Source organism: Podarcis muralis, chromosome 16, assembly GCF_964188315.1.
Source record: "Podarcis muralis chromosome 16, rPodMur119.hap1.1, whole genome shotgun sequence".
Classification (NCBI taxonomy): domain Eukaryota; kingdom Metazoa; phylum Chordata; class Lepidosauria; order Squamata; family Lacertidae; genus Podarcis; species Podarcis muralis.
Genome location: NC_135670.1, coordinates 7503710 through 7516483, shown reverse-complemented (window position 1 = coordinate 7516483; position 12774 = coordinate 7503710). Strand labels below are relative to the sequence as shown.

The window sequence follows — 12774 nt, the reverse complement described above, 5'->3', positions numbered from 1 at the left end:
GAACTTTGAATTTATTGTTATTCACGCTTTAATACTGTATTTGTTGTTGTATCACAATTAAGTGCTTTAAATTTGTTGTTAGCCGCCCTGAGCCTGGTTTTCTGAACCAGGAAGGGCGGGGTATAAATAAAAATTATTATTATTATTATTATTATTATTATTATTATTATTATTATTAACACACGTGGGAACCATGCGCCTGAACTTGGTGCCCGTCAAAGACGCCAGTTTGCCACCTCAATGAGAAATACAGCCAAGGGTCAAAAGCCCAAATGAACAGATGCTTTTGTTGTTGTTGTTGCTGCAGGGGTGTGTGTTGGTTTTTGCAACCCCCCCTTACCTTACTCCCCCTCTCACATGGCAAAAAACGGGTTTTGAGGTGGCATGCATATAAACGCATGGCTTGACAGCTTCCCTTTGCAGCTGCTCTCTCCTGTACAGAAATTGGGGAGGGGAGGGGAGCGTGGGAAAGGTAGACCTAGATGAGCCCCCCACCCACAACTCCCCGCCTGGCTGATATCCAGCTGCTCAGGAGTTCAGCGTCCTTCCCAAATGCCCTCCAACACAGGAGCTGGTCTGTCCTGCCTTCCGTCCAATGCTCAGCTGGTTTATTTTTAGATTTGGCTGCACAAACACACAAAAACACACGCGCACACACACACACGACTCCCACCTCTGTCACCACCTAGCTGTGCCCACTGAACGCGATGCCCTTGCGAGGCGGCCTGCTCTGGGCTGGTGTGGGGCTGGGGGAGTATCTGCCAAGGTTGGGGGCAGTCGATTCTCCTTATTTTTCTTCTGGACGAGGCCTCGAAAGGACATACCTCCTCTGAATGCCATTAGGTAGGCAGGCAGCCAATAAGTTGGATCAGGCCCACCAAGGGCTGCCCCGCACTCGCTGCCCCCCCCAACGTACCTCTCCGCCTGTCAACCCCGGCCGATGGAAGACCGGACGCACACACCGGTTTACGGCTCGGCAGCACGCGGCCCACGATCCCTCTGCCCTAAAACCGAAAGTTAAAAGCCGTTTCGCAACTTGGGTGAAAGGTCCCCTGTCCCCCCCCCCCCGGCACAGCTGTGGCGGCTTTTGAACACGCTACTCCCCCTGCGGAAGTGCCTTTTTTGTTTCTAAACAACATTTTGACCTGCAAGGAGGGGGCCCGCCAGGATTTGATGGCTGGGTCAAATCAGGGTGTGGGGTCAACTGTCCCTTTGCTTCCGCTGCCCCCTTCCTGAGAACTGCTTTCTCTCTGGTCCTCTTAAAAGGCGAAAAGTTCAGCAAAGGCACTGTACCACATTTGGGAGGAAGAGGAGCTGAACTGTTGAACAGACAGTGGAAGGGACTGCCTCTCAAAGCGGCCGGCTCTCTTGCGCCGGAGATTTTAAAACAGATTATATAAATTCAATTAACAACAACAGAGGCAGGATCTGTCGGAGATTCTTCAGCTGGGATTCCTGCATTGCAACGGGTTGACTCTCAGGCCCCTTGCGACGCTTCGGTTCTAGGAATCTATTAATGTTCCCACGCTGCAGGCATGCGTATAGAGCGGGGAAAGCCCCTGCATGCAGAAAGCTAGCATGTCAAGGAGAAGGCTTGGCAAGCACTGAACGCGGGAGGGAGCACCCAGCAGGCCAGTTAATGGAAACAAGCAGCGGCTGCCCTGCAAAGCTGCTGTTTCTGACAACCGTCCCCCATCCATTCCCCCCCAAAGACAAAAAAACACCATCCAGATACCCAGCGCAACAACAGGAAACATCAGGAGACGGGTGTTCCTGGTTTGCTTTTTCCACGCACCAGATTGCTGTCGAAAGCACCACTCAAAAGTCTTTGGCTAAGCTCCCTTCTCACGGGACCTCAGGAAAATGCATGCAACAGTGTCAAGCCCTTGGCCCACCTAGCTCAATATTGCACACACTGGCTGGCAGCGCCTTTCCAAGGCGGCGCTCTCTCCCAGCCTGGCCTGGAGATGTCGGAGGCTGAGACCACCTGAGCTCTCCACACTGAACTGCAGCCTCCGTCTCAAAAAAGCAACGCAAGGTTCTAGTCCTCATGAATCTGAGCAAAAGAATGTATAGGGAGCTGCCTTGCAGGAAGCCAGGTGGCTGAGCCACGTCACTCAATACTGTATACACTGACTGGCAGCAGCTCTCCAGGATTTTGGGCAGGGGAAAATTTCTGCCTGGAGACACCGGGAATTGAAGCTTCTGGGAGACTTTCTGTCAGCAAAGCAGGGGCTCAACCACTGAGTTAAGGCGCTTTCCTGAAACAGCAACGGCACTGCCAGGTCCTCAAAAGCCTCAGGGCGCAGGCAAAAACATCCGTAATATTTCAACATGCGCATTCATAAATATAGAGAGGGGAAAAATTAGGCCAACTTTCAGAGCGAAAGTGATCCTGGAAGAGAGCAGGGGATGCCCCATAAGTACCCCCAGACAACAGGGTGGGGAAGCGTTCTTGGCCCGAGGGCCGCACTCCTTTCTAAGGCAACGTTCTGGAGGCCACATGCCACAGGGGGGCAGAGCAACAGATCCATATTACAGGCTACATTCTAGGCAGGGGGCGGTGCTAATAGGCAGGGAGGGGGCGTGGCTTAGGGAGGGGTGTGGCCTGAGAAGGCTCCCGAGGTCCGGAGAGGGGATCCAGAGGGCCGCATCCAGCCTCCAATGGCCCCTCTCCCAGCTGTAACAACCCTCCTGAACAGGGAGCGAGCCGTCCGACGCAGAGAAGCACTCGCCCAGCAGGGCTTCCGACAGGGGCGACTTACTGCAGGATCCGGCCCTTCGAAGTCTCGGGACTGCAGGCGTGATAATCACACTGCTGAAAGCGGGGGACGGGGGGGGGCAGCCAGCGGAGGAACACTCAGTGCCGCCTTCCAACTCAGGAAGGGAGCGAAGAATTTGCACTTCCCGTCTGCGATGCCAGGATGAGGGCAGAGAAAGTGAGGGAGAAGGGAGGAAGCGAAAACTCCCAGAGCTCTGGGAAAGGGAAGTGTGACCGGAGAAGACCGGGGTGGGAGACACCCTCTTTGAGCAGAAGCCAGGGAGGGGAAAGAAACTGGGAAGTCCCGGTTCTGCTTCTTGCTGAGCAGAGTGCGAAAGGAAGGCTCCCTTGCGCCCAGAGAGAAAGCAGGATCCTGCCACGAAAAAGAGGCCTGAATCGTGCCTTGCAAAGTGCTGAAGGGAGCCTGTCTAGCACAGCGTCCTGTCCTCACAGCGGACAAGTGCACTAAGGACCCAGGATAGACTGCCTCTGGACCTGGAGGTTCTACATGAGAGTCCTATAGCAGGATCAGGCCAAGCAGCCCAGCAGATGCCCCAAGGAGAACTCCACAAACAGGCAGTGTTCGAAACTAGCCAGGCGCTAGGCGCATTTTGGACGCGGGTGGCGCTGTGGGTTAAACCACAGAACCTAGGACTTGCCGATCAGAAGGTTGGCGGTTCGAATCCCCGCGACGGGGTGAGCTCCCGTTGCTAGGTCCCTGCTCCTGCCAACCTAGCAGTTCAAAAGCATGACCTGCAAGTAGATAAATAGGTACCGCTCCGGCGGGAAGGTAAACGGTGTTTCCGTGCGCTGCTCTGGTTCGCCAGAAGCGGCTTAGTTATGCTGGCCACATGACCCGGAAGCTGTACACCAGCTCCCTCGGCCTATAGAGCGAGATGAGTGCCGCAACCCCAGAGTCGGTCACGACTGGACCTAATGGTCAGGGGTCCCTTTACCTTTACCTTTAGGCGCATTTTGCACCTGGCTATTGGCCGCTCGCGACCGAGTGAAAATTCCTGGGCCTGACATCTCCCCCATCTGGAGGTGCATGCCTGGAGATCCTTGGATCTGGACTGTTTTCACACACTAATACCTCATCCTGTAGAATTCTATCAGTTATATTTTATTTGCACAATCAGAATGACTTTCAGGAACCAAAATGCTTTTTCTGTGCAGCCTAAGCAGGAGAAGTGAACAACCTTATAGCTAATTGTGGTCGCTTGTCTTCCCTTACCGCACTCCACTGCCCTGATCACGGTTGTGAAGAATATCCCTACGTTATGAATGGTCCGTGCCGCTATTAAGAAAAATAGGTCGGAATAGGCCAATATATATGTGGACTGTCCCAGGGTCAAGGGGCTTTTCTTCTTTAAGTCCTCAAAGCTCTTAACCTCGCTCAAGGCGGTCATCTGAACTAGCCAGATGTTTAACTGATCATCAATCACAGCCAGTCCATCATTTGAAAAATAAGACTTTAGGGTTGTCTTACCCCAAAATGTTGCAGCTAGGCATTCAGTTTTGAAGATTGCAACCTTGGTTTAAGGAGCTACAGTGGTACCTCGGGTTACATACGCTTCAGGTTACATACGCTTCAGGTTACAGACTCCGCTAACCCAGAAATATTGCTTCAGGTTAAGAACTTTGCTTCAGGATGAGAACAGAAAACGTGCTCTGGCGGCGCAGCAGCAGCAGGAGGCCCCATTAGCTAAAGTGGTGCTTCAGGCTAAGAACAGTTTCAGGTTAAGAACGGACCTCTGGAACGAATTAAGTACTTAACCTGAGGTACCACTGTATTTGGTGCCGAGCTTATATATGTGAGTTTCTAATACGGCTGTAGGGATATTCTTCACAACCGTGAGCAGGGCAGTGGAGTGGGGTAAGTGAAGACAAGCGACTACAATTAGCTATAAGGTTGTTCACTGCTCCTTCTCAGCCGTTTCTTAGGCTGAGGACACCTGGGGAGAACCCAGAGGTTTGCAGAAGTACAAAAACCCCTTAGGAAACCACTAAGAACAACCACCCCTGCCCTTCCTCAATCATCTTCCTCATCGTATCGTTATTAACGAAAGAAGAACATGAGAGTAATCCTTCCGGATCAGGCCCAAACCCCAGCTGGGTTAGGCATACTGTTCTCTCTTTTTTTTAATAATAATTTTTATTAATTTCCAATACAAATATACATATAATCCTATATCATAGGCATACTGTTCTCACAGTGGCTGACCAGATCAGATCAATGGCCTGGTCTAGTCCAGCACCGTCTTCTCACGTCCAAGTTGGTGGCCCTGTAGCAGTGAGTTCCGCAGTCTAACTACACGCTGCGTGAAGAAACCTCATCCTCTGTGAAAAGCAGCCCACCTCCTTTGCTGAATTTATATTAGGCTGTTCCATTTTTTGGGAATGGCTTTTTAGTGCATTTTTTAAAATTGCATTTTATTTTATTTTTAAAAAACCTTTTTAAAAGCTGCATTTTCTATTTGCTGCATCCCGTCTCGGAAACTCCTAGCGAAGGCAAATAAATAAATGCATCTTATGGAATAAACGAAATAAAGAAATTGCAGGGAAGAAACTGACACGCAGCTGGAGGACGGCGACAATGGGCTCTCTGTGCAGCTGCAGCCACCCCCCCTCGCCCCCAATATTTTCCCTGAGACAACAGCTGTCTGGGGAGAAGCCACAGAACAGATATTAATCTGGGTATTAGACGGCGAGATGCCGCTGCTGGGGATAGGAGTTAAGTGATTTCAGTTTAGAGAACCGAGGCGACAGGACAGCAGCTTATAGAATTCTGCCTGGCGGAGGGGAAAAGCAGTTAGAGAAAAGTTTCCCCCCCTATTTCATGAGCCCTAGAATTCAACACCTGTTGAAGCTGAAAAGGGAAGTTTCAGGACAAACAGAAGGACGGACTTCTTCGTGCAACTGCGGAACTCACAGCTGCAGGAAGATGGCCCTCAACTCTGATGGCTTTCAGAAGATGAGACAGATGGATGGAGGAGCAGGCTAGTAGCCATTATGAATCCCATAATCTCCCTGCTCCTGAATCCCAGTTGCTAGAAACTGCAGGAATGCTAGAAAAATGCAACCGGTGCTGCTGAGACGTAGTGCGACTCATGCAACACGTTGGCGATTAATATACACAGAACAATAATTATACATACTTTATCAACCTTCTGAGAAAAATACAAAATGTTAAACAAAGCCACAAAGACTTGCAGACTACCCAGCCTAAAATGAACTCAGTAATGTCTGGTTTCAATAGATTTTTCAAATGCTTAACTCAGTCTTTTGGATAAGTTCATGAAGATACCAACAAAAGGTAAGTTTGGTGATATTCACAATACCGAGAGATGCTAGTGGAGTTGTAGATAGATACGTATATTGATATTCAGTCTTATAAAGAATACTCTTTCTTGGCTTAAGCTTAAGAAACAGATTTGCTTAGCCATCGGGGGCGAGAAGTGAGGTTACAGGGAACCAGACAGAGGGCCTTCTTGGTAGTGGCGCCCGCCCTGTGGAACGCCCTCCCATCAGATGTGAAGGAAATAAGCAGTTATCTTATCTTTAAAAGACATCTGAAGGCAGCCCTGTTTAGGGAAGTTTTTAATATTTAATGCTGTATTGTTTTTAACACTCGACTGAAAGCCACCCAGAGTGGCTGGGGAAACTCAGCCAGATGGGCAAGGTATAAACAATAAATTATTATTATTAATTATTATTATTATTATTATTATTATTATTAGGCCCTTTAACTGGGGCTTGCAGGTAGCACACTCCCAAGATAGTTTTCCGGGCTTCTTCAGTAGTCTAATCTCAAAGTCTTGATACGTATATTGATATGCAATCTTATAGAGAATACTCTTTCTTGGCTAAAGCTTAAGAGACTGAGTTGCTTAGCCATCGGGGGCAAACAGCGGCCTCTTGCTTACTCGGACTGCCAGGGCGGAACAGGTGCAAAACGCCAGCACCCTGTCTCTATCTACAACTCCACTAGCATCTCTCGGTATTGTGAATATCACCAAACTTACTTTTTGTTGGTATCTTCATGAACTTATCCAAAAGACATTTGAAAAATCTATTGAAACCAGACATTATTAAGTTCATTTTAGGCTGGGTAGTTCACAAGCCTTTGTGGCTTTGTTTAACGTTTTGTATTTTTCTCAGAAGGTTGATAAAGTATGTATAATTATTGTTCTGTGTGTATTAATGGCCAACGTGTTGCATGAGAAACCGCAGGAAGGCGGACAGTGCTCTTGCGCTCGGATCCTGCCGGCTAGTTTCCCACTGGGGCATTGAGTTGACCCCTGCGAGAACAAGATGCTGGACTGGATAGGCCTTAGGCCTGATCCTGCCGCCGGCCTCTGCTGCTTCTATTCTGATGCTGAGAGGTGGGAAGAGGTCTCGGCACCCCCTCCATCAGAAGCGGAGTGCAGAGGATACAGCTCAGCTCTGGGCAAGACGGGAAAGGGGAGTGAGGCATATATAAATTCAATAAATAACAATAAAACAATTCTGCGGCAGCTGTTGGCTGTGCGAGAGAAGCCAGGTGTTGCCCCGAGTTTCGGGAAGTGAGAACCGCAGAGGAGGAAACCAGAAATGTTCTAAAAAGCACCAAAATATTATAATAGGCGGGGGAATAAGCAGCCAAAAACGAAAGTGCGGAACCTAATTCGCACTCCGGAAACAGAGGACACGCAACCCCCCCAGCCCACAGACATCTGCCAGATTTGGAACAACACGTCTCTGAGGTGGAGCAAGAGGGATGGGGGGCTGTGAAACTCCTAACTGGGGCCGGAGGGGGGGGCAGAGGAGAAGCTCTGTGGGGTGTGTGACAGCAGAGAAGGAGTTGGGGAAGGCCAGTCAAAATATTGTGAGGGGCAAATCCGAATGAATTTGATGCTGGTTTTCGAAAACCAGAAGAAATTCATCGGCAGAAAAGAAGAAATAAATATTGTGAGGGGCTCCAGGAAGAGTGGGGGGGGGTGCGAGGCAGTTTGTGGGTGTTGCGGAGTAGGGGTGGGGGTAAAATAAATACGGAATTTCCCCTCTTTTGGGTGGCGCTGTGGGTTAAACCACAGAGCCTAGGACTTGCCGAACAGAAGGTTGGCGGTTCGAATCCCCGCGAAAGGGTAAGCTCCCGTTGCTCGGTCCCAGCTCCCGCCAACCTAGCAGTTCGAAAGCACGTAAAAAGTGCAAGTAGATAAATAGGTACCGCTCCGGCGGGAAGGTAAACGGCGTTTCCATGCACTGCTCTGGTTGGCCAGAAGCGGCTTAGTCATGCTGGCCACATGACCCGGAAGCTGTACGCCAGCTCCCTTGGCCAATAAAGAGAGATGAGCTCCGCAACCCCAGAGTCAGCCACGACTGGACCTAATGGTCAGGGGTCGCTTTACCTTTAAAAAATATAAGCCTTGTAGTTCAGGATATCATGGGGAGGAGGTATAAAGGAACACGAGTGAGAGGGAGAGATTTGGGGATGGACTTGGAAATACTGGGAATTGCGGCCTCTAACTGGTTTTGACAGCGGGTGGGTGGGTGGGTGGGTGGAAAGCCTGTAGCCATTGCAGTCCCCCCCCCAAACAAACAGACAAACAAAACAACAGTTCAAGGTCTCCATTGCTGTCGCCTCCCCTGTCTACTGGGTCAGGGAGGAGGAAAGCAGACTAGGAACTGGGAAGCCTGGGGGGTGGGGTGGGAGAGGGCTGAAAGTGCATTTTTTTCCGAAAGAGGGGGGGAGATAAATAAGACTCAAAGGGGGGTCAAAATACAACAGGAGGAGCAATCACAGGAAGACGCACTCAGAACCGGCAGAGGATCCAGTTCCTAGCAGAATTGGCCCCTGTCTGGAGAAGAAGTGATGCAATCACTGGCTGGGACTGCCAATTTATTCTTATTTATGGCGGGGTGGGGGGGGGGAGGAGAAGAGGGGGTGGGGAGGGGGTAGGAGGAGGAAAGTGTGCCCGCAGAAAAGAGGGGGTGTTAAAAATAAAAGAGAAAGAGAGAGAAGCAGAGTTGGGTTGGGAGTCTTGTTGTTTTGGAGAAGGAAGGCAAATTCCTCTTTGCAAAAAACCCAGACCTCAATGGGAGCGCAGGGGCTGGATTGGGGGGAGAGGTGGGGTGGGGTGTGTGTGGGGGGGGTCTCTGTCAGAAGTTGGGATGGGGGGAGGGCCGGGATGAGAAAGATGGGCTTGGAAAGGGGAGGGAGAGAAAATGAAGGGGTCGCTGCTAAGGGAGAAGGAGGGAGGAGAGGGGAAGGAAGGAAGGAGGCGAAAGGCGAGGCGCGTCGCATCGCATCGCCTTGCATTGCACTGCATCCAGTGCGCGCGCCTTCTTACCTGGGCAATTTACTCCGGCGGTGGCTGCGCTGCCGCGCCTGCTACCCTCCAGCCCACGCCATAGCCTGAGCCCGGCCTGCCTGCGCTCAGCTGCTCAGCCCGCTCCTCCTCCCTCCTCCTCCTCCCCCCGCCTCCGCAGAGGCGGAAAGTGCGCCACCTGCCGCAGAGGAGGACCCTGGAGAGAACTCAGCCCCCCCTCCCACCGCCGCCGCACTTGATGCATGGGATTCAGGAGGGGAGGGGAGGGGGCGGACGGGAGCGACCTGTGGCGCCCTCCGTAGAAGCGTAGGATCTCAGAGTGGCGGGGTGGGGGGGGGGAGAGGGACACCCCCGGGTCATCCAGACCAACCCCCTGCAATGCAGAAAGTCTCAGCTAAAAGCCCCCCCCACTCAACCTCTGCTTAGTCCTGTGTGAGTGCCTGGAGGCGGCTGGAGGATGGATGGCGGCTAATGGACTGAAGTTGAATCCTGACAAGACAGAAGTACTGTTTTTGGGGGACAGGAGACGGGCAGGTGTGGAGGACTCCCTGGTCCTGAATGGGGTAACTGTGCCCCTGAAGGACCAGGTGCGCAGCCTGGGAGTCATTTTGGACTCACAGCTGTCCATGGAGGTGCAGGTTAATTCTGTGCCCAGGGCAGCTGTCTAACAGCTCCATCTGGTACGCAGGCTGAGACCCCACCTGCCTGCAGACTGTCTCGCCAGAGTGGTGCATGCTCTAGTTATCTCCCGCTTGGACTACTGCAATGCGCTCTATGTGGGGCTACCTTTGAAGGTGACTCGGAAGCTACAACTAATCCAGAATGCGGCAGCCAGACTGGTGACTGGGAGCGGCTACCGAGACCATATAACACCGGTCTTGAAAGACCTACATTGGCTCCCAGTACGTTTCCGAGCACAATTCAAAGTGCTGGTGTTGACCTTTAAAGCCCTAAACGGCCTCGGCCCAGTATACCTGAAGGAGCGTCTCCACCCCCATTGTTCTACCCGGACGCTGAGGTCCAGCAACGAGCGCCTTCTGGCGGTTCCCTCATTGCGAGAAGCAAAGCTACAGGGAACCAGGCAGAGGGCCTTCTCGGTAGTGGCACCCGCCCTGTGGAACGCCCTCCCATCAGATGTCAAAGCGATAAATAACTACCTGACATTCAGAAGACATCTTAAGGCAGCCCTGTTCAGGGAAGTTTTTAATCTGTGATATTTTACTGTATCTTTGGTTTCTATGGAAGCCGTCCAGAGTGGTTGGGGAAACCCAGCCAGATGGGCGGGGTACAAATAATAAATTATTGTTATTATTATTAGAAACCTCCAAGGAAGGAGAGAGCCCACCACCTCGCGAGGGAGTCTTTTCCACTTTGGAACAGCTCTCGCTGTCAGAAAGTTTTTCCTGATGTTCAGTCGGAATCTCCTTCCTTGCAACTTGGAAGTCCTGGGTTCGAGTCCTACCCTCTCCAGGTCAGGAGGAGACAAGCTTGTTCCCTCTTCCGTGAGATAAGATATTTGAGGATGGCTTCCAGCGAAAGAAGAATGGCAGACAAAATTAATGGACTACGCAGAATTAGATAAAATGGCAGGAAGGACTCGGAACCTGTGGGACCAGAGATTCACAGATTGGAAGAAATATACGAACTAATTGAAGAGCAATTGTAATCAACAAATTACGCTAGTAGGACTCCAAGAAGTTTTGTAAGGAGAAATGTATGAAACATTGCAAAATAGAGAAAGAATAGAGATATCAGTTATGAGTTAAATGTAATTGTGGAAGTAAGAAATGTATATTTAGTGAATAATAATAAATAATAATAAATTTTATTTATATCCCGCCCTCCCCAGCCGAAGCCGGGCTCAGGGCGGCTAACAACAATCAAATAATCCAACACTCTAAAAACATTTCACTATAAAAATTAATTAAAATCAAATTGATGGCAACCGTTAAGCAAAATTCTGTGCAGATTGCCAGAGGAGGGAGTCAGGCTGCGCCCTGACCAAAGGCCTGGTGGAACAGCTCTGTCTTGCAAGCCCTGTGGAAAGATGTCAGGACTCGCAGGGCCCTAGTCTCTTGTGAATAGATTGGAAAATTTTCAGATCTGATTGATGGAAGTCAAAAAAAATGGTATAAGATATGAAAGTATGTTTAATTACTGTTGAAAATGATATGTCAAAAAATAAAATAAAAAATAAAAATTATATATAAAAAAGAGATTTGAAGATGGCTATCATATCTCCTCTCATTTTTCCTCTTAACAAACCCTGCTCCCTCAACCGTTCCTCATAAGGCACCTCCGGATTTATTTATTCTGTTGTTGTTGTTGTCCCACCCTTCACCTTACAACGATCACGTAAAACACAAGAAAATGTTACATAGAATACAATATTAAATACTTATTATTGCCAGACCTTCAAGTCTTACCTGAAGTCATCAGGTGGCAGGTGGAGGGCATGGATATCCAGGTAGATCAGAGTTTCTTTAAGACTATTAATAATTATTATTATTATAATTTTATTATTTGTACCGTGCTCATCTGAGTGGATTGCCCCAGAAATTCTGGGCAGCTTCCAACAGATATAAAAACATAATAAAACATCAAACATAAAAAACCTTCCTTCAGATGTCTTCTAAAGGTCACATAGTTACTTATCTCCTGGACATCTCCTGGGATGGCGTTCCCCACAGGGCAGGTGCCACTACCGAGAAGGCCCTTTGCCCGGTTCCCTGGAGCACCATGTCCCATCGTGAGGGAATCACTAGAAGACCCTTGGAGCTGATCTCAGTGTTCGGGCTGAACGATGGGGGTGATGTTCCTTCAGAAATAATTGCTAGTAATAATAAAACATTTTTTAAAGACTGTCACGAAGCTTTTATGCGTCAGCCTCAGGCCTCAGAATGTAGCATAGGCACTTGTCATTTGAATCAGTCAGTTTGGGACTTAAAGGTAAAGGGACCCCTGACCGTTAGGTCCAGTCGTGACCGACTCTGGGGTTGCGGCGCTCATCTCGCTCTATGGGCCAAGGGAGCCGGCGTACAGCTTCCGGGTCATGTGGCCAGCATGACTAAGCCGCTTCTGGCAAACCAGAGCAGCGCACGGAAACGCCGTTTACCTTCCCGCCGGAGCGGTACCTATTTATCTACTTGCACTTTGACGTGCTTTCGAACTGCTAGGTGGGCAGGAGCAGGGACCGAGCAACGGGAGCTCACCCTGTCGCGGGGATTCGAACCGCTGCCCTTCCAATCAGCAAACCCAAGGCTCTGTGGTACAGACCACAGCGCCACCCGCATCCAGTTTGGGACTTACCCTCCTGTTATAAGAATTTTAAGGCCTCAAATATAGAATAAATATTCATAAATGCACACATATCTAAATATATAAACCACGTGTCTGAAATAGTACAGGAGAACAATCCTGAAGTCATTTTGACTCTCCCAATGACATAAAATATTCCTCTGCAGTAAGGGAGGCAAATGGGGAAAGGCTGCCCATTGTCTTTTCGCTTACAAATCTACAAAGGGCGTATCTGTGTATGAATAGGGTGAGCCTGTGACCTGGATTCAGGAACTAAAGAATTAAATCATCACAAAAGAATGGCCAGGCTGCCCAGGTAATGCAATCAGACAGGATTTCTGCTGTAGACCATCTCCTATGACGTAAATATGCTGATTTTGGGGTGGTCTTTGGCTAAGGGGGTTG

General features: G+C 49.8%; 1 protein-coding gene across 3 annotated transcripts in view; it reads right to left on the bottom strand.

Annotated features, from left to right (window-relative positions):
* DENND4B (DENN domain containing 4B) overlaps positions 1 to 9209 on the bottom strand; it is a 50483-nt gene extending 41274 nt beyond the window's left edge. For 2 of the 3 annotated variants that reach the window (XM_077920034.1, XM_077920032.1), the window contains exon 1: positions 9094 to 9209. The gene's annotated coding sequence lies outside the window, so the exon portion shown is untranslated. Of the gene's footprint in view, positions 1 to 916; positions 1005 to 9093 lie in introns of all 3 variants that reach the window. The other variant, XM_077920033.1, reaches the window with a different exon arrangement.
* Between the last annotated feature and the right edge of the window lie 3565 nt (positions 9210 to 12774).